General features: G+C 48.7%; 1 protein-coding gene across 4 annotated transcripts in view; it reads right to left on the bottom strand.

Annotated features, from left to right (window-relative positions):
* The window catches only part of Frmpd1 (FERM and PDZ domain containing 1), a 151,212-nt gene that overhangs the window by 63,855 nt on the left and 66,574 nt on the right, over window positions 1–20,783 (bottom strand). The window lies entirely within an intron of this gene.

Genomic DNA, 20,783 nt, shown 5'->3' with positions numbered 1-20,783 from the left:
CCTGACGGGGCTCGACAGTGTGCCCAGGAGCTGGGCGGGACGTCTGCAGGGGCCTTCCCAGCACAGAGGTCTTTGGAGCCTGCGCATCTGGGGTCCCCAGGCTCTAAGTAGAGAGAGTCTCTCCCTTCCCAAAGACAAGTTGGTTATTATGAACGTCTCCGTTCATTCTCATTAGTAGTAGAAATATTGATAACCATCTGGGAATAATTTAACCAAACTGTAGAGTGTGGACTAAAGGTCTGCATCTGTGTTTTTACTATGAAATGATTCATCAGATGTCACTAGACACCAGCAAATTTCCAAAAGCCTCTGGGCACATTTGATACCATACACACCAAAGCCAGAATCTACAACTCTGTTGCTTGGGAAATTGAGACTGAGTGCTCCCAGAGCCACAGCTCTGGCCACTCTCGTGGACTGAGCTGTGGCTCCCTGCATCTGTTTAGAGGTGAGGTGGGCTTCCAATCCTATCGGGTCAAAACCATCTACAATCACAGCACAGCACAGCAACAATGGCTTCCAGAGCTGGGCCCGAGGCTCGCTTCACAGCGCCGTGACCCACGGTTTGTGACACCAAGGCCTTGTTCTACCCTGAGGTCCCTTGTCTGATGTCCATCCCTTCCCATGGGTGAGGTAATGGCCATGGCCTTAGCCTGCGCTCTCCCAGTCTACCCCTGGGGTTCAGACACTAGTTGGAAGAGTTTTCAGCCATCTCAAGTTTAAAAAGGGACCTCTAAGTCAGTGTGACTCATCCCACTCATGCCAAGCTCCTCTCACTGGGACTTGTGCTGGGCATGGAAGCAGGGACGCAGGTTACCCACAGGTGATCACTGCCCTTGAAGAATTCCTGATGTTCTAAAGAAGGTAAAACATGTGGATGACTCTTAGCCAATATATTTTAGAGTGTGGGATCCTCAAGAAAAAGGATGCCTAACCGATTCTGATGAGGAGTCTAAGAAATAACTCCTCCAGGGCAGCGTGAGTCTGGCTCATGTCCGCCTGAGGCCTGACTGCTGTCAGCCAGCCAGGAGTGCCAGGTGCCGTCTGCCAATCAGGACCCTGCACACGGTTCAGGCCAAAGGGTTACTCTGGCTGTCTTAATTAAGACCTAATTGAGTATTCTGCCCGGGTACCCTCTCCCTCTTGTAGAACTGCACAGCTTACAGTGAATCATTCAGGGGATCGGGTCAGCTGTCGGGTGAGGGCAGCCATGAGGATTGGCACTGACAGCTGTGAATGGATACCCATGGGATTTGCAGACTCCCCCACGCCACAGGACCCGGAAATGTAGAAAGTCAGCCCTTGTGAAACACTCTGCCCTGACCCTAGCCTCAGTGGTGCCCAGCTTTGCCCAGGGGAAGAAGGAGAGGGCATGTTTAAATGTCCGCTGAGGTACTGTCAGAAGGAAAATCAGAGTGAGTGACGGCGGCACAGCAGCCAGGCCACTGCAATCCCTCCTTCTTGAGTTCTTAAATCCTACTGGCCGGAAATCATAGAGCATTCCAGAAACTGCTGTCAAGTCAAACACTTTGACTTAATGTGGGCTGTAAACTATAGGCTAAAGAGCTATATAACCACAATCTGTGAAGCCATTATCTTCTGGAGGAACCAAACCCTATGTTACACTGGGCATAGACAGACGAGAAACACAAATTTGATCTAACATGGAAGGCGTTTCTGATTTCAGCAGTAAATTCTTGGAATGTGTACTTTAATGTCCGCTCTGACTGTGCAGCAAATAAACCTCTTCTAAGGATTGGAAAGGGAAGGAATGGAGCAAAGGCTCCCTGGAGTGTGAGTGTGCCCGATGAAGGCACACTAAGTCAGCAGCAGCAGCAGGTGCCTGCCTCAGCTTACCCCAGCTCGCACCCTGAAGGAGCTTCAGCACCCCCATCTCTACCTCAGGTCTAGACATATCCTGAAGCCCTGCTACCTCCACCAAGCTTCCAGCTGGAGGAGAAGGCAGACGTGGAAGCTGTTCTGCTCTAAGTAACCACTAGCAAGCTCACGGAGACGGGACACTGATGCCTGCCTCGGCAGCAACAAAAGTCCCTCCCACTTTACTCCCAAGCCCAGAACCCAGGCTTGGGAGCATCCATCCAAGTTTGGGGACTGTGGATGTAGCTTGGTGGTTAGTGCCGGTTTAACACGCATGAGAGGCCGGGGGTCTGAGCCCCAGCTTTGCCAAAACAAACACAAAAAAAACAGAGCAACAGTAAACTCCAACCGCTCTCTGGCTTCTGTGAATGTGGTTCCTCTCTCAGAGGTGGGCCACTGCACGGGTCCCCTGGACTCAGTGCTTCTACCCCTCATCTATGCCACAAATCATGAAATGTCACCCCGTAACTTTTAGGGTGATCTGAGTTCTCACTTGAGCCCTGAAGCCAGACCTGGACATCTGCCTCAGCTCTACTTCCTAGGTGGATGTTGGGCAGATTAACGCCCCACTGATAAGGCCCTGATGATAACAGCACCTTTCTCACAAGGCTCCTGGGAGCTTGAAGGAAGGAATGTGTGTAACTGCTCAGAACTGTCGTGCCCACCACACAGACGCTATACAAACGGTAGCTGCTATAATCATTTCTAAGCTGTCAAGGCCCTGACTATTCAGGCCCCATGTGTCTCTCTCCTCGGCCTCCTTGTTTTCTCCTCTCTCAGTAGCCTCACGTTCCAGAGGTTTCCAGGCCTGCTGAGGCTCCTCCAGTACTGTTGCGAGCAGACCCTTTCATTGCCAGGTACAGTCTTCCCACCGCTGTCTTCCCCATAGATTTCCTCATCATCGTTGATATTGTTCTGTTTGTGGTTTGGTAGTGCTGGGGCTCAAACCCAGGGTCTCACACACACCAGGCGGGCACTCTACCACTGAGCTGCATCCACGGTCCCTGAATGGCTGTTTTCAAGACAGCCTTATTGAGCTGTGATTACACAGGTAACTTTTCAGCACAGCCATGGGGTTGAACACCTTCCCTCCTAATCAACCTCGAAGCATTTCATGGCTCCCCTGAAAGCCCCTGACTCATAATTAGGCACGGCGGTGTCCCCTGTGTCCCCAACTCTGGGCAATTACTAATCCACCCTAATTGATTTTTAGGTTCCTTCATATTGTAGGACCCAGCACCTTCCCTCCATCAGAACTGACCATTTACTTGCTAGACAATGTGCCTCATACCGTAGTTCTCTGGTTCCCAGGACTCTTCAGCGCTGGCTGGATGTTTAGTAAATACTGGTTGAGTGACTACAGCCAATGGTGCAAACTGACCAATGCTGAGAACAGAAAAGCCCACAGTAGCAGCCTACCACATGCATGATCACTAATGACGCACACGGCATAGCCACCACGACCTGTGCTAGACCCTCGCACGACGAGCTTCTTCTGGTGCTTTAACAAGGTCAGTCTCGAGTGAGGGGGCGAGAGGGGCGAGAGGGAAGACAGATGAGAGTTGGAACAAAGTGGACAAAAGCCACATTTGAGGTATTCACTCCCGGTAGATTTTAGACTGGCTTCCCCAGATCACTACTGAATGAAGCGAATACAAACATAGAAAAGAAAACATTAAGGAAAGGGGGAAGGAAGGAAGGAAGGAGTTTCTTCTAGAAGCTTCCTACAATGCCATTCTGTCAAGCAGCTTCTAGTTTCCTGCACAGTCCCAGTTATAAAATTAGAGCTGCCTCCCCCAGACAATAATCCATGCCCTTTCAAATCCCAATGACTATCATAAGAAAAGCAATTACCTTCTAATTAAACAGAAAGACAGTTTTCAATCCATCAACACACTGAGGCAAAAGTTACAGAGCAAGAGTGCCCAGAGCTTCCCCGCATGCTCCCCCTGCCCCACACTGCCAGTTAACCCCACTGGAAACCTAGTTCTACTCAGGCCTTGCTGATGAGAAACCATTCAAGGGCTCCCTACTGCCTCCAGGGTGAAGAACGACTCCTAAGTGGGTACAAGAAGACCATCCTGCTTTGGGTACTGGCCGGCTTACCCAGCCTCATTTTCTTCTAACCACCTTCCAATAACCTCCATCCCAAACTGCCCACAGCAGCATCCCCTGCTGTGCCTCTGCCTTTTCTCTATGTGCCTAGCATGTATGTACCACCTCAAAACTCTACACGGTGGCTCACGTGTAGAGTTGGGAGGCAGAGGCAGGTGGGTCTCTGTGAGTTGAAGGCCAGCCTGGTCTACAGAGGGAGTTCCAGGACAGCTAGGAAGACTTAGAGACCTTGTCCTGGAAAACAAAACAAAACAAAAGCAAACAAACAAACAAAAAAAATCCAAACTTCTGTTAGCCCACAGCATGCTACCCCACATGACTTCTGCAGTCTTCTCCATCACTCACTCTCCCTCCCTCCCTCCCACCCTGGTTTATTTTTGTTTTTTGCTTGTGTGTGTCTGTGTTTGTTATTGAGACAGTCCGTGTAGCCCAGGCTGGCTTTGAAATCACTATGCAGCTGATAATGACCTTGAACTCCTGAGCCTCCCATTTCCACATCTCGGACCACAGGCGTGGGACCCTGAGGGGAACTGCACTTCAAGGACCCACAAAGAAGACTGTCAGGTCAACTGGAGACTCAAAGTCAAGGGATCAGCTCTGGTAAGGCAGGGACATTTTTCTAAGACTAAAAATTTCATTTTTATTACATCAAGGTGTAGGGAAAAGTTCAATCAAACTGAATCCTCCCCCCCCATCTTATGTGAAATGTCTAAAGAGGTACAGACAACACAGTGGGGAGGAGTCTGAATTTCAAAGAGGTTTGGTAAACAAAACAAACAAACAACCCCCTGTCCTCATCCTGTTACTAGGTCATTGTGTGACCCAATTAGGACTCCGATGTGCTATATGACATCAGAAGACGGGGCTGGCAAGACAGCTTAGTGCATGAAGGTGCTCCCTGAGTTTGATCCCTGGAACCCACACCATGGAAGGAGAAAACCAACTCCCCAAAGGTCGTCCTTTCACCTTCACAACTGTCCCATGATACCCACGCTCCACTCCCACCACAAACACATAAACAAGGGAATCCTGGAGAGAAGCTGAAAATCTTTCTTGGTACTGGCATCCTTAAATCTCATAATTGTGAAAACCCGTGAACAATTTAGTGCCAGAAGAGTTTAATAATTATGCTATCTACACACAAATGATTAATGATACAAGTGTTTGCCAGCACACCCATAAAAGAGATTTACGGGGTACATTTGAGAGGAAATGTTGGTAATTATATTGTCATTAAGATTAAAAGGGGGCCTTTACTCAGATTTTATAAGGACTACTTGAGAATAAACATGCTATGGAGAAGGATATTTATTTAAATATCCAGATATTTTAAATCTATTTCCACAGGGTGTTTATGGCTGTCTACACACGTGTACAACTGAAAGACAGAGCGGTTCCCTTTCTGAGTGCGATCTGGAGAACACAGGACTTGTTTCAGAGTGAGAAGTGATCACTCACCAGTCAGGCAGAGCTGAGAGGGCTCCTCCGAGGCATGAACCCCTCACCTCCTCTCCACGCCAACACCTCCCCTTCATACCAGGACACTGTGCCCAGGGTATTCCTAAAGACAAAAGGCCAACGGCCCCCGGATCGCAGCCACGGGAATGTGAGTGTTCAATGACCGTTCTGAAGCTCATCAACAGGCGGAGTGGAAAGGATGGGGAGGCCATGTGGACGCAGTTCTCTGGTCCGTGGGCCAGGCCCCACTCGCAAGACCCTCTGCTGATGCTGGCTTCTCTCCTTTCATTTCCTCAAGTCCGGGAGTCCTCTGGATGCCATTGTCATCCTCAAGACCTCAGCCACTTGAGCCAGCCGGAGGAGGAAATCTTAGAGGCTCTTGATTGGCACACTGGCTTCCTCTGTGCCAAGGGCAACAAAGGGATAACACCCAAGGTCTTAGAATGCATCCATCCTGTAGGGGCCGGGCACCTGCTCCCCAGCTGGTTCAGCCCAGTCATCTTCGGCTGACGTTAATAGCGAGAGCATTAGCTCTCACTAAGCCTCATGGGAGTCCCGAGGGGCAGGTCACCCCAAGCATATTATCCTCCCTTAACAGATGGGGAAATGACGACACAGGGTGATTAAATAACCTGCCCAGCCTCATGCGGCCTGCCCCAGGTGGAGCACAAAGTGATCAGAGCCCTAGTTCTCAGGAACAGAGAAGGCTCCAGGCAAAGGTCTTTGCAATTTTAGGATCGCATGCATCACAGATGCCTAGCGCAAGTGGTGGAAAAAGAAAAAAGTAGAGGAACCTAAAAGCTCCTCTCATTGTCTCTGCTCACCTGTGCTAAAACACCGTGAGAGAAGGAAGATATTTAATACACAAAGAACCACAGCGTGGGCATGCGCACAGCAGTCAGGTAGGGAGCAAGGGCCGCCGCGGATGGGATGAAAGGAGGGGTCAGGCCAAGTGGGGGTCTATCAGTGATGTCTGTCTTTCATGCCTCTTGGGACTCAGTGTAGACCACAGATCTCTAGCCTAAAACTGTGACCATTTCTCTTTTTCACTCAATGAGCACTCACGTACGTACGTAACGTATGCAAGGCTCTAAGAGAAACAAACACAACCAACCTGCCCCGGCAGTAAAATTCGTCTGGGAATGTCATCAAGGAGCACACAGCAAGGCGCAGAGCTGGTAGCAAGCCCAAGTCTGTGGGAGAACTCGGAGTGGAGTGATATGCCAGGGAGGCCCTGAGCAGGAGGAGGAGACTCGTGTCTATAGCATCGGGGAGGGGGTCCTGCAAGCCGGGCAGAAAGACACCAGCAGAGAGACAGTACATAGGAGATGCGCTGGGCTATCCTCAAGACCTAGCTCCCAGTACCAAGGTCAAAGGTAGCTGGATGTGTCGGTGCATGCCTTTAATCCCAGCATTCTCTTGTGGGTTTGAGGTCAGCCTGGTCTACACTGTGAATTCCAGGACAGCCAAGGCTAGGTAAAGACCCTCTCTCAACAAAAACAAAACAAAGGTGTGTGTGTTCTGGGGGGGAGGGGTATATGAAGTGAAGTATGGTTGAGGCTTGAGGGTAGGGCGACAGAGAGAAGCCAGATTATCAGACACCTGAAGTGTAGAATTAGCAGGTTAAAATTTACCCCCAGAATCATTCCAGCAGTCTGCCTTCCCCACGGTAAACACTCAATAAGTGTTAATGAGAAAAAGTGCAAGGAGGTCTATTTTACTCTCGAGCAATGCAGAACAACTCTGAGGAAGACACACCAGACCAAACCAAACCCTCCTAGGCTTCCTTTTTATCAACTGTTATTTAGTCCCGGGCGCTCCCAAGTTTAACAATTTAAAACATTTGTTGGGAGGCCAGACATGGTGACATATTTGGGAGGCTGAGGCAGGATTGTGAGTTCCAGGACATCTGGGGCTACCAAGCAAGAAGACCATTACATATGTGAGTGCTTATTGAGTGAAAAAGAGAAATGGCCACAGTTTTAGGCTAGAGGTCTGTGGTCTAGGCCAAGTCCCAAGGGGTATGAAACACAGACTTCAATTCTTCAGGGAGAAGAATGCTTGCCTAGCATCCCCAGCACAGCATCAACTGGGAGAGGTGGGGCCTGTGATCCCAACACCTGCGTGTGGAGGCAGGTGGATCAGAGTCACTCTCTTGGATACACAGCGAGTTCCAGGCCTGCCCAGGCAGCAGGAGACCTTGTTTAAATAGAACTGGCTTCTGAGATGGCACAGCAGGTGAATGTGCTTGCCAGGAGTGTGCCCGACCCAAGGTACCTGATCCTTAGATCCCAAGATAGGGGAAGGGAACAAACTTCTGAAAGTTGCCCTATGACCTCCACTTGGGGTGCCCATGTAAACACCTGTACTCACACACACTAATAAAATAAAAATTTTCTTTTTGTAGAATAGTAGTTGCTATTCTTTCATTTATTATGGATACCGTATTCTTCTTGCAAGTGTGTCTGCATGCCAGAAGAGGGCACCAGATCTCGTTATAGACGGTCATGAGCCATCATGTGGTTGCTGGGAATTGAACTCGGGACCTCCGGAAGAGCAGCCAGGGCTCCTCACCTCTGAGCCATCTCTCCAGGCCAATAAAATAAAATTTAAGTTAGAAACACACAGAAAAGTCCAGGAGGGTAATTAGCAATTTGGATATAAAATAATCAAATATCTGTTACCCTTGGCCCATGCAGAGACCATAATGCTGCCATCAGCTTCTCACCCAAGAACGCTGTGAGAATGAAGGATGAGGTAATGTCTGTGAAATGCTCAGAGCTCTCTGAAGATGCGTGGCAAAAGGCATCACTATAATTAATATTTAACGAGATGCTCCCCAGCTCTGGTCTCTCTTTCTGCAGACTAATGTTACGTCTGGAGGATAAGGTGATGCCAGATTGGCCCCCACATCAACCTCTTCTTTCGGCAGACAGTACCCAGCCCAAGCATACACCCCCAGTGACTTCCTTCTATGGTTGATGGGGGCCCATTATCTCAACCTTATCGTAGTGCTCTCCAGGGTGGGGGGGCTGAGGTCGCTAGACAATGAAGGTCAAAGCACGTCAAATAGAAGGGCAGAATAAATGCCAGAGGGTCATCCATTTCCAAGACTGGGAGGACCCCCTTGAAGACGTCAAGGGGAATTATTTTAGCAAAACCCACATCCTAAGCCGGTTAATATTTTTAGGCCTAACATGGTGCTCACGAAAGGAAGAAATAAGAATAGCTGCATGGGTTCAATTACAAATGGAGTGGAAAAAATAATTTCAAAAGTTCAAGGGGAAAAAAAATCAATCTATTTCTTCCCCACCCCCTCAAGCACTCACTTCTATAAATACTCACACAAATGGACCCAAGACCACACTGCCTTCGAAAATGCTACCTGTCTGGGAATCTGCAACACAGATGATGTGCTGGGCTAGCTTTCAATGTGCCTCGGCTCAAACCTTGCTCCCCAAAGCGTCTCTGTTCTTAAGGGACATCATTTGCCCTCTCAGATTATAAGAGCAATACATGTGCCTGGCAGAAATTTTTCATCTTTTAGAAATAAGAAAATATTCCCTAAAAATCTCCAAGGTACTAATTATTTTTCCTTTGGTATGAAAACACACATTTTTCAATATACCGAGAGAACTTATCTTTTAGATGAGTTATAACCTGGCTTCCCCTGCTATTCTACAGTTAAGAATGTCCTATACGTGGAAGCAGTCTTTATAATACCCTATTGCTGGACATTTGGTTCTTTTTCAACGGTCTTACAAGCAACGCTGAGATAAACATCGCTGTCTAATACATCTCTGGTTGTTCTCTTAGGACCTGCCTCCTGGGTGAAAGCCTGCACACAGTGCAGAGAGCTGTTTTGTTTGGAAGACAGTTTGCAGCCCAGGCTGGTTTTGAACTTGCTGTGAAGACAAGGATGGTATTAAATCCCTGCCCCCACAGGCACATGCACGCCCCCTCCACTCGCTTGCATCACGGGTGTGTGCTAAACCCAGCTGACCTTTGAAAGCTGATATAGCCAAAATGCCTGTCAGAGAGGTTATTTCCACCCGTGAGAGAGCCACCTACTCCAAATGCTCATTGTCCCTCGATTGGGTAGATGTATGAAGAGAGTATTGCAGCTGGGGAGGTGGCCCCGTTGGTAGAGGGCTTGAGCAACATAGTCAAGGCAGCAGTGGAGACAAGGCGTGTTGGAGACATATTAATTGTAATTCCACCGCTTGAGAGGTGAAGGCAGGAGGATGAGAGACTCAAAGTCATCCTTAGCTTCATAAACAGTTCAAAGCCCGACTGGGCTACATGAGACATTCTCTCAAAAATTAAAAGAGAGAGAGAGAGAGAGAGAGAGACAGTATGTGTGTGTGTGTGTGTGTGTGTGTGATACTGCTTTTATTTGAAGCTCTTCGATTATTGGAGATTTCCCCAAAACACTGAGTGCCAACTGTACTCATGAGAGTATTTTTACATCAGGAAGCTAGCAGTCTATTCTTCTAAAGGGTTCTCTCTCCGCCTCTGAGGATACCTCAGTGGTCTCCCTGCTCTGGGCCGGCACCCCATTTTCATGTCCATGCCCTCTTCTCACGGCAAACATTTCCACGGCAGCAGGTGAGCTGGACTTGTAATGCACAGGGCCACTTTATTTAGCCTTTCTTTATCCCACTGCTATCTCGTGGGAGGGGGTGGGGTGTCTTGATGCCACTGACCGCATGCTGAGAGAGAAGAATAGCCAGTGTGCTGTGAGAAGCCAGAAGTCAGTCATGAGTCTGGGAAGAAAAGCAAGACTAGGTAGGGTGGGGAGGCGGGGGATGGGGGTGTCTCAAGAGCAAAGTCCAGAAGCTTGCTAGATGGAGCACCAGGCACAGGAAAGAGAGCTGAAGACAAGATCGGAAAGTTAGCTCAGCCACATCCACACAGCTACCTCACCTGTGGTCCCTTCTCTTCCCCTGCATCTCAGCTGGAACTGGTGATCCACTGCATTTTCATCTAAAAGCCTTCCTGGAGAGTCCTCCTCAGCACCCATCCATCCAGACCTCAGTGCCTGGGGCAGGAATTTTGGCTCTCATACCAACCTACTCAGCAATCCCCAGTGAAAAGAGGACTGTTTCAGGGCTCCTGGGCGTAAATCTTGGGAGCTTAGCTAGAAGAGAAACTTCTGGCTGGTGATATATTATCTCCTACCCCGAGGCTCTCAACATCGGACTAAACTTACATCATAATAGGCAATCAATGAAAGTGTATAGAACCTAACCAAATCAAGTAGAGCAAAATAAATACAAGAGGGGTGATGCCCAGACACAAACTGTATGGATCTGTTGCCCAAGCAGGTGGAAAAATGCAAACTGTCTTAGTTTCCGAACACAATCATATTAAAAGGTGCAGGAATTTCCTTCAGGTATGAATTTTTTTTTTTTTTTTTGTCTACACAGCCCATCCTCAGGCACACAGTGGGTTGTTCAGCCAAGCTGCATATCCCTAGGGCCTCTGAGCACAGAGGTCAATCAATTCTAGAGATTTTTGTTTTTCATTGTTGGAAGTCAGAAGGAAGGTCCCTGACACCAGCCATCTCCATGGGGATTTTCCACACTGACAATTCCAGTTCCGGGCAAAAAAAAAAAAAAAATCCTTCCTCATTCATGTTTTCATGCAGGCAGCAAACAGGTCTAGATAATTCTTCCTGAGGGCGAAAAGGCTGAGTTCATCAATGCCCTGGGCTGTGGATTCTTTACCTACTATAGAGAACCTCAGGCTAAGTTTCTTTTCTTTTTTTTCCGGCTGCCCCACCCCCACAGTACCTGAGGTCTAGAGCAAGATTCTCAAGGCAGTGGACTAGCAACCTGTGTTGATGCATTAAATGCAATGCCAATGGTGCAAGTACCTTCAGAAACAGCCTGGGCCAGCCAGGGAAGCAATCTCCAGATCCACAGAAGTTGTGACAACCAGCTGGTGGAAGAATAAAACCCAATCCCGCCACCCCCCAAGAACGAGGGCAGAGGCAGGTGGTTCTGTGAATTCAAGGCCTATAGAGAGGGTTCCAGGACAGCGAGGGCTACATGGAGAAGTACAGGACACTCCAAGGATCACTTGGTCATAGGGGATTTTTATAGAGCCTATTCCATGTTTCTGGGACCTTCTCCTTCTAGCTCATTCTGGAATCTAGAAGCTGAGCACTCCAGAGCACAGGCTCAGAGAACGGTGCTGACTGAAGAAATGAATGAATGATGATGATGAAATGAACAGGGCTACTGCCTTGAAAAACAAAACAAACAAACAAAAACAAGGAATACAACACAAAAATATCACCAATGCTTTGGGCTTGAAAAGTCCGGAGACTGGGGCTGGAGAGATGGCTCATCAGATAGGAGCAGGTGGACCTGAGTTTGCAGAGGACCTGAGTTTGAATCCCAGCTCCCAGCTGCCTGCAACTCCAGCTCCAGGGAGAGCCATGCCTCTAGCCTCCAAAGGCACTTGCACTCACATGCTCAAACACATATGCACATGTAATTTAGAAACATTTAAATCAGGAGGCTGGAGGCGTAATAAAATTTGAAATGAATGGTAATCTAGGGGATAACTAAGCTTGGCTCTGAACAATCTTTAACACAAAACAATCCTCCATTCCCAGCCTCCCCCCCCCCCACACACCAAGTCAGGTTCTTACTATGTAGCTCTGCCTGGCCTGGAACTTGCTATAACTAGGCTGGCATCAAATTCAGAGTCCCGCTGCTTCTACCTCCGTGCTGGAATTAAAGGCGGGTGCCACCACGCCCGGCCAAGTTCTTCAGACAATAGAAAAGGGAAAGAACATCTACTGTCTCTTCTTTTTTGTAGTTTTAACATGCCCTGGTAATCAGATGAATAAGCGACTAAATGGCAGGCCCCAGTTCATAAAGCCAGAAAATACCTGGTCTGGTGGAGTCCTAAGTCCAGAAACTTTTCCCTGTACCTCACACTCGTTCAGAAGACTCCAGTATGAAGGCTAAAAGGGTTACTAAGAGGAGCCAGTTGGACCACACGTCATGCCCAGGACAACAAGGCATAGCTTGGAAGGCTGGGAGCCAGGTCTGCAGCCTCTCCATCCCAGGAGAGTCTGGAGCAGTTAAGTACCACCTCTGAGTTTTTGCTAGCACTGACTTGACAGGGAAAACTGACTCCAGGAGCAGGGATACCTCACAAAACCCCAGAGGCCCACGTTTGCTCTTAGGCAACATACCTGATGACCATAAAAAAAAAAAGCAACGGAATGGCAGCAAGCCAGACAGATGCAACTATGCCAGCAGGCATAACCATCGTCGCTCATTCATTTCTTCAGTCAACACAGTCCTCTGAGCTTGTGCCCTGGAGTGCTCAGCTCAGAATGAGCCAGGAGGACTCAGTGCCTACCTGGGAGAAGCTCCCACAAACGTGGGATGGGCTCTACAGAAATACACTGTGACCAAGCAGTCCTGGGGGGTGTCGTCTTGCACTGTGCAGAAGCAGGAGGAGAGACTCTGTCTAATAAAGAAATCTCATCCCAGAGAGAGGTAAAATGAAGACGGTTCAAAGCAGCTATATAGCAAACAAGGCTTGTCAAAATGGAAAGTCAGCGTCCTCTAGACCCATCAAACAAAACCAGAACAGAGACCTCTGCCCTGCTCCTACCCAGCCCTTCAGGCTCCAAGTAGCTCCGAGCATCTTTCTTACCATGTCTCTGTCAAACCTGAGATTCGTATAGTCCAGCTGTGGCCCATCATCCCAGCCCCTGGACATCACCCATGAACCCCAGACATCACACTGGCTCCCTGGTGAGGCTGTCACTCAAAGTTGCTTTGAATGCATACCTCGGCTTTGCTTCTCCCTCTGAATCTCTTACCCACCCAGGGTCGGCTCAATTGCCAGTCCCTTCTGGAAGCCTTTCTACTTCTTCCCCCAAGGCATGTTCAAGGGTCTTGAGGTGGGGACTTGACTGATTTGTCTGTCTCCTCCCTCTCCACCTGCCCTGCTTCCAGCCCTGCACAGGTCTCCTTTGGTGAGGCATGGCAAACTGGGAACAGAGTAGCGGCTCTGAGGGTTCTTTGGGCAGATGTGAGGCTGGGGCCTTGGGAACAGTGGGGAGAGCACTGAACAGAATCTGGAGCCCCTCAAACCATAGGCCCCGTAAGGCCACCGTCCTGTCCCCTCCTCTCCCTCAGCTATTCCACCTGCGCATCAAACCCACCACTCCTGTCTCCAAGGCTTTTTTGGTGCTCTAGACTGTCACATGTTAATGTGAGTTGTAGCTAGCTGGCCCAGAAGCCAATATTTAAAAGACCATGCAGATCTGCATGAGGGGAAAAGGAGATCCCACTATTGTGATCTCTTTCCACAGCTACCAACAAATGCTTCCTGATTTTTTTTTTAATAGAAATAGATGTGTGTATGGGTCCTGAGAAAATAAATTATTTCTTCAAATTCAATAACGACTAAATTAGGGGGGAACTACAAGGACATGAGACTCCCCCGACCTGTCTCTTCTGTCCAGGGAACACTCACTGGGGGGCCTTCTGTAAGTCTAAGAACTGCTGATGAATATTTTAACAGCAGCAGCAGCAGCTTCTTCCCATTGATAAAACTACACTGACATGCCAGAGCATGCTGGTAAAATGAGGGTGTGTGGACCGGAAAGACCTGCACTTCTGTGGGCAGCCTAATCCTCAGAGGCCCCACCCCCTAAAACAGGGAGAGATGTCAGAACAGTACAAGCACCCAGCAGAAGAGCAGCCAGGTGCCAAAGGAGAGAAAACATGGAGACCAGGGCGCCGAGGCCAGGGTTGGCATGTTGGAACATTCCTATAATCCCAGCACCAGGAGGCTGAGTCAGGAGAGGAGGATCAAACCTTGAGGTTAAGCTGGACATGGTGCTGCACGCCTGTAATCCCAGCACTCTAGGAGGCAGAGGCAGGCAGATTGCTGTGAGTTCGAGGACAGCCTAGTCTACAAAGGCTATAGTAGAAACCCTGTCTCAAACTCCCCAAAACAAAACAAACAAACAACCCCCAAAATAAAAACAAATAAACCACAAAACTTGAGGTTAGTCCATCCATCCATCCATACACACACACACACACACACACACACACACACACACACACACACCACTAGGGCCTGGAGAGATGACCGTGATTATCTTCTACTGGCAAGATCATCCAGGTGACCTAGGTTCAATTCCTAGCACCCACATGACAGCACACAGAGGATACCAGGCATGACATACAAGTGGTGCATATACATGCAAACAACATACACACACAAATGGACTTAAAAAAAAACAAAAGGTACCCCAGCTCGGCATTGGTGGTACACTTCTTTGATCCCAGCACTCTGGAGGCAGACACAGGTAGATCTCTGAGATGGAGGCCAGCCTGGTCTACAAAGAGAGTCCATGACAACCAAGGCTGCACAGAGAAACTCTGTCTCCAAAAGGAAAACAAAAAAAAAAAAAAAAAAAGATTTTCCCAAAAAACAAAAAGGATGTAAGGAAAACAGAGAGCTAAGGGCTGAGTAAGAACCCCTCCCCTCCCTCCCGTCCCCTAGACATTCTATAAATATGCTCTCATGTGGGAACAAAAGGTCTTTGTGCATTAAACCTGCTACTGGGTTTTAGACAAGCAGCCTACCTGGATTGTCCAGGTAGACATGCCATGAATGTCCTTCTGACAGCTTGTTACAGCAGCCACAGGGAACTTGCACAGCACTAAGAGGCAGCCAGGCAGAGAAGGGTCTGGGTTCCAGGCCACCCATTATCACCACTGCGGTCCAAATCCCACTGGGCCTGGGCTCCAACAATGTACTCAGCCTTCTCTGCTGGCCAAGCCAGGATCTAGAAGGATCCATGAAGGCATACACTGGCCCAGGCTACACTAATGAAACAAGCACTTGCAAGCTGCCTCTGCTAAAAGTCTTGGGCTCCTCACTTGAGCCTACAAGATAACTAAAGAGCAAGATAAAGGCCTCATCTGATGCCTGTCTCCTTTGCTTGGGTCACATGCTTACCTGGGAAGGGCTTGTGTTGATCACTCAGAGAACGTCCCCTTTCAGGGTTAAGAGGCTGGAGATAAGTCATTGTCCCTTTTTCCTCTTGAGTTACTTTGGATTACAAGAACAAGAGAACTTTAAGGGATAGCCCACAGCCCAATTGAGGGACATAATCCATGAGGGTGGGCCAACTTGTCCTCTCAATCAATGAGGCTCTTTGGATCTCCTTGCAAGACCAAAACTATAACCAATAAAACCACAGCTAACCCAGGATTATTTAACTCTGCATACCTCTTGCCCCTTGCTCCTCTGTTCAAACCTTAAAGCTCACATCGGTGCCCCAGTGATGGACTTGAGGGTCACTGGACCAATGTGTCACAGTGAACAAACCTCTGTGCTTTTCACAGTCCCTTGGCTCTGTAATTAGAATCTTGGGACAGGTGACTGAGCCTTGCTTGCTGGGAATGCTGGAGGCCAGACTCTGGCTCTAACTCCAGTTATACTAGCACAGATACAGACCCTGAAGTGTCAGGTCTGTCCTTACAGACAGACCCTGCACAGTTGTGTCCTAGCTTGTCCTTATCACAGCCATGGATAATACTGAGATACCTGAAGAGATGAACACGTGTGGCCCTGATCTCAGACTCTGCATGGCCTGCATGGCTGTGGTAGGGAAAAAGAAATGGATTTTTTTTTTTTTTTTGAGAGTGAGGGAGTGTCAAAGAATGAAGGCAACCACTGCCCTCCAAGGATTTTTGGCTCAGCATAACCCAAAACTTTCTAGTAAGGAGAATCAACTAAGAGTGGAATCAGAGTGCCTGGAAGACTGTCAGGTCCAAGGAGATCCTGGGTGCAATGGGGGAATTCCTGTACCAGACAAAGGATGTACTTGATTGGTTCCCAGCTGGCAGTCCTTGAGGGTCTGTGACTAATGGCTAAAATATTCTTTAAGTATGTGTGAAGTTAGGTTTTTGGCATAAGTCAAGGCATGTTCTCACTTTTACTATTATTTTACATGGCTTTTGTGAAAAACTAAGCCCAGAAACTCCCTAGAAATGAGTCTCAGAAAGAGACAATCAATTCTTCCTACCCCGTATACACAAAACATTTCCTGACCCCAGAGAAAAAGAAGGCAGAAAGGCATGTGGCTCCAGGCAGACAGTGCTTTCCAAGCTGAACAGCAGCCAACAAATAGCACAGGTGCTGGGGAGCCTTCTACAGCCGGAGTTTGGTGCTTTTCCCAGGAAGACCAGAGAGTAAACACTCCAGGTATCCGCTCACTTATCTTAGGAGGAAATAAAAGGCATCCCTCTTCTCTTCAATAATTGTTTGTTTGTTTGTTTTTTCCTTTTGCATCTGCTGAATTCTCCCATCCTACTTCTAACAGGGCCTGACCCTCGTTAGCTTCTGAGATGAGTTCAAGTGCATTCAGGGGAGTATGGCTGTAGACCATCCTTCAGAATTCTGTAAACATCTTAATGTCTGCATGAGACATAGGGTGGATGTTTTGGTGGGTGTTTGGGGTAGTTAGGGAAAGAGGCTGTAGCCCACACCTGGTCCGCATCCTGGATAGTCCGGACTTTGGGAAGTATACAGCACTGCTCATCCGACTGCACATCTGTCTTCTCTTAAGTCAAAATCTCAGAGAAAGGAACACCATTACATCCGGCTAAATTCCTCTGAAGCTCTTTCCGTTTAGGATTTTGAAAATTTGCCATGTTGCCCTTTTACAGAAACGGTTGGGTTTTCAGATCATCCCTCAAGAGAGATCAAAAGAATAGGCTTTCGTAATTCCACATCTACTGCCACCTCTTCTCCAGCCTGTGAAGTCTGTGTGTGTGTGTGTGTTCTTTCTCTCCAAAAGAGCCAGCATCGAGGATGCACATCATTCAGCAGCTGGCTTGGGAAACGATTGGAAGCCTGAACCATTTTTAACCACTGCAAATATCAAATGAATCCCTGAAAACATCATGTCACATCAGTGAAAATAATAGCTGCTGCTTCACATCAACTGGCAAAGCACCAAACCAGGCTCCTCGCTGTCCCTCAGGCAGATAGTTAATCTAAAAACAAAGCAAAACAAACAGTCCTGTTTGCAGAGCTGCAGAGAGGGATCTATACTAACCCGAGCAGAGGGAAGCTGCTGCTCCTTCGAGCATCTCGTCACTGCGTGCCTTCGACTATAGTAACACATCCGTGTGCACAGATCAAGACTGTGTGGACTGGGTGGCTCTGAGCACATAGGCGTAGAGGACATGAAAGCTTACTGGATCAGATCTTTTGGCACAGTAAAGAATATGTTTAGTAGCTAACGGTGTGAGCTGGGTAAAGATTGCTAATTTGAGTTCCTCCCTCCCCTACAATAGTAATTAAAAAAAAAAAAAGCCTGCTCTCTATAATATTATTGTTCAAAGCTCAAAGGTCCAAACACATCCAGCTGAGATGGCATCAACTCTTCCCTGAATAAGGTCCTAACTGAGAGACGGAGAAGCGGGTGAGCACGGCTGAGGGCCACTGCGGCAGTGTGTCTCTGGCTTCACTCGGACCGCTTCTGATCTCAGGGAAGTTTACCCGTTTCTGTCGATCTTGAGCCAGGCGTTAGGAAAGAAGGGGACAGTGGGGAGAAGTGGTGCGGCGCACCTGCCATTCTGGGGGCTTCTTGTGGCTTGTATCTGCATGCACAGGTGACCGCACACAAACCCTTCCAAGCAGCTGCTTCTCCATGAGCATCAGGATAAGGCAGGGCAGTAAGGAGGTCAGGGCTTGATGAGCACCGAGACAAGGGTGATCAGAAAGGCAGCTTCCTAGGGAAAGTAGTGCTTGAGCTTGGACTTCGCCAAGTATAGCCAAGAGCATGTAAGGCTAGGCACAGGCTAGACAGATGAGATAAGAGAGGCAAAGGCCTGCAGACCTGCGGGGGAGCGACTAAGAATGGAGGACAGGGGTGAAGGAGGAGGGTGTATGTCATATCTATGAGGCTGGAGGCTCTGAACTTCCAACACAGGACCGATGAAGTCAATGGGAAAGGGCAGGATGAGATCAGAGCTACATTTCAGTGAGAAATGACAGAACTCCAATATCCAGAGAGAGACTGGAAAGACCGGAAGTGTGAGAGACTTTGGAAGTTAAATGTCAGGGCATGACTAGTGACCACAATGAAGAGGGAGCAATCAAGGGAACGAGGTCATGGATGATTATCCTCAAAGTGCTAGGTGGCTACCCTCCCGAGCCTGAAAAGATAATGACCATGGGGACCCTGTGGCCAGGAGGCAGGGAAAGTGACTTGGTACCAGGACTGCCAGGTACTCAACCCCACTCAGTCTTTCCCGTCATACATCATGGAACAAACGAGGGGCACTCACTGCTTTGAGCTTGTAGCAGGAAAGGGCAAGAGAAATAGGGAAGAGAGAGGAAGGTGAAAGACAGGGAGGCCATTAATCCAAAAAGAGCCAGGTGTGGTGGTGCACGCCTTTAATCCCAGCACTCCCTGGGAGACAGAGGCAAGCTGATCTCTGTGAGTTCGAGGCCAGCCTGGTCTACAGAGTGAGTTCCAGGACAGCCAGGGCTACACAGAGAGACCCTGTCTTGAAAAATGAAGAAGGGAGAGGGGGTGATGGAGGGAGAGAGGACAAGAGACCATGAAGAATGTCAAGGTCATTCTTAACATTCCCAAGCATAGGGGCAGCTGCGACCTGGTGGGTGACCCCTCTCCAGAACTCTTGAAATGGTTCTCCACTGCAGACCCAGAAAGCTTAGTCTAGTAACTGCAGGGACAACATCTGTGCGGACAGCCCTTCGAATCCCTGAATACACCAAGACCTGCCACCCCCACCCCAAGCTTGGGACTTGCTGCTCCGGCTCCCCGAACCATCCTTATTCCCTTTTAATTGGTGTTTTTCACATACAGGAAACTCTTCTGGATTTTTTTTTTTTTAATTAGGGATTACGGAGATGGCTCCGCAGTTAAGAGCACTTGCTACTCTAGCAGAAAACCTTAGTTCATTTCACAGAACCCACAGTGGCTCACGACCATCCATACTCCAGTTCCATGGGACCCAATGCCCTCTTCTGACCTCTGAGGTCACCAGGCACACACATAGTAAGCAGACACACATACGTGCAAGCAAAACACTCACACACATAAAATGAATCTAATACATAGGTAATTAATTTTATTTGTGTGCGCGGACACACTTATGAAGGCATCGTGGCGTGCACGTGACGGGTCGGAGACAGCTCTGGGGAACCGGTTCTCTCTTTCTACCACGTGGGCCCCAGGAACTGAACTCACGTCATCAGGCTTGGCAGCGTGTGCCTTCTCTACCTGGGGAGCCAGCATCCTTTTCTAAGTACCTTACACGCATCAACACATTCATCTCTCACGACACCCTTATCAAGTAGGCACTCTCCCGAGTATGCGAGCAGAGCAACAGAATCCCAGAAGATAAATAACCTGGGGCTGCTCAGCGGGCCGAGAAGGTGAAAATGCCCCTGCCACCAGGTCCTACAGCCCGAGTTCTAATCCCAGGAGCCTCACGATGGAAGGTGAACTAACCCCCACAGGTTGCCTTGTCCTCTGACCTCCATGCGCTTACCGTGGCACACACGTGCACGCACAATTTTTTTTTTTTTTTAAATACTAGATAACCTAAAGCTAGAATATATGCAGAATAAGGGCTAGTTCGCAAATCTAGGCAGCGTGGCCCAAATCTGCACTCTCTTCCAGGAAGCCAGCCCCTTCCCAGCTCCTTTGCTGTGGCGATTGGGAGCCTAGACAAGCTTCGCTAGCGTCCCCATGCTCCAGGCCTGTAACTCCCTCCCATACTGCTCCGAGTAACCCCATCGCAGTATCGCCTGCCGTTGCCGCCTTACATATTTAGTTGTTCATTCTGTTCCTCTACCCAGAACATAAACTTCAGCAAGTCAGAGGCCTCGCCATTTTTATGCCTCCGATGATAAGTCTCCGGCTCACGGTAGCCATCCTATGAATGACTGCTGAATGAACGAAGGAGGGGGTGTTGGGGGTGCTAGGTTGTGCTGAGCAGAGTAACAAAGGAGTGAGTGCTGTCCTGCACTTTCATCCTGTTCTTTGACCGCTGTAAATACCTAGCAACCTCCACAAAAGCGGAAGGGAGCCAGGGGCCCCGGTTCCCAGCGTGCATGGGCGAAGCTGACATGGTTCTAACAGACTGTCAGATCCTTCTGCCCGGTCCTTGAGCACACAGTGATAAGTTTGTGGGAGGCAGGGATTGGAGCCTGTGATAAACCCATCTGTAACCTCCACCACCTTCAGCATTTACTGGACACTGGAAGCTGTTCATGTCCCTATCAGATCTGAG

The sequence above is a fragment of the Meriones unguiculatus genome, chromosome 3 (assembly GCF_030254825.1).
Source record: "Meriones unguiculatus strain TT.TT164.6M chromosome 3, Bangor_MerUng_6.1, whole genome shotgun sequence".
In the NCBI taxonomy this organism is placed as follows: Eukaryota; Metazoa; Chordata; class Mammalia; order Rodentia; family Muridae; genus Meriones; species Meriones unguiculatus.
This window is presented reverse-complemented; position numbering and strand designations above follow the sequence as displayed.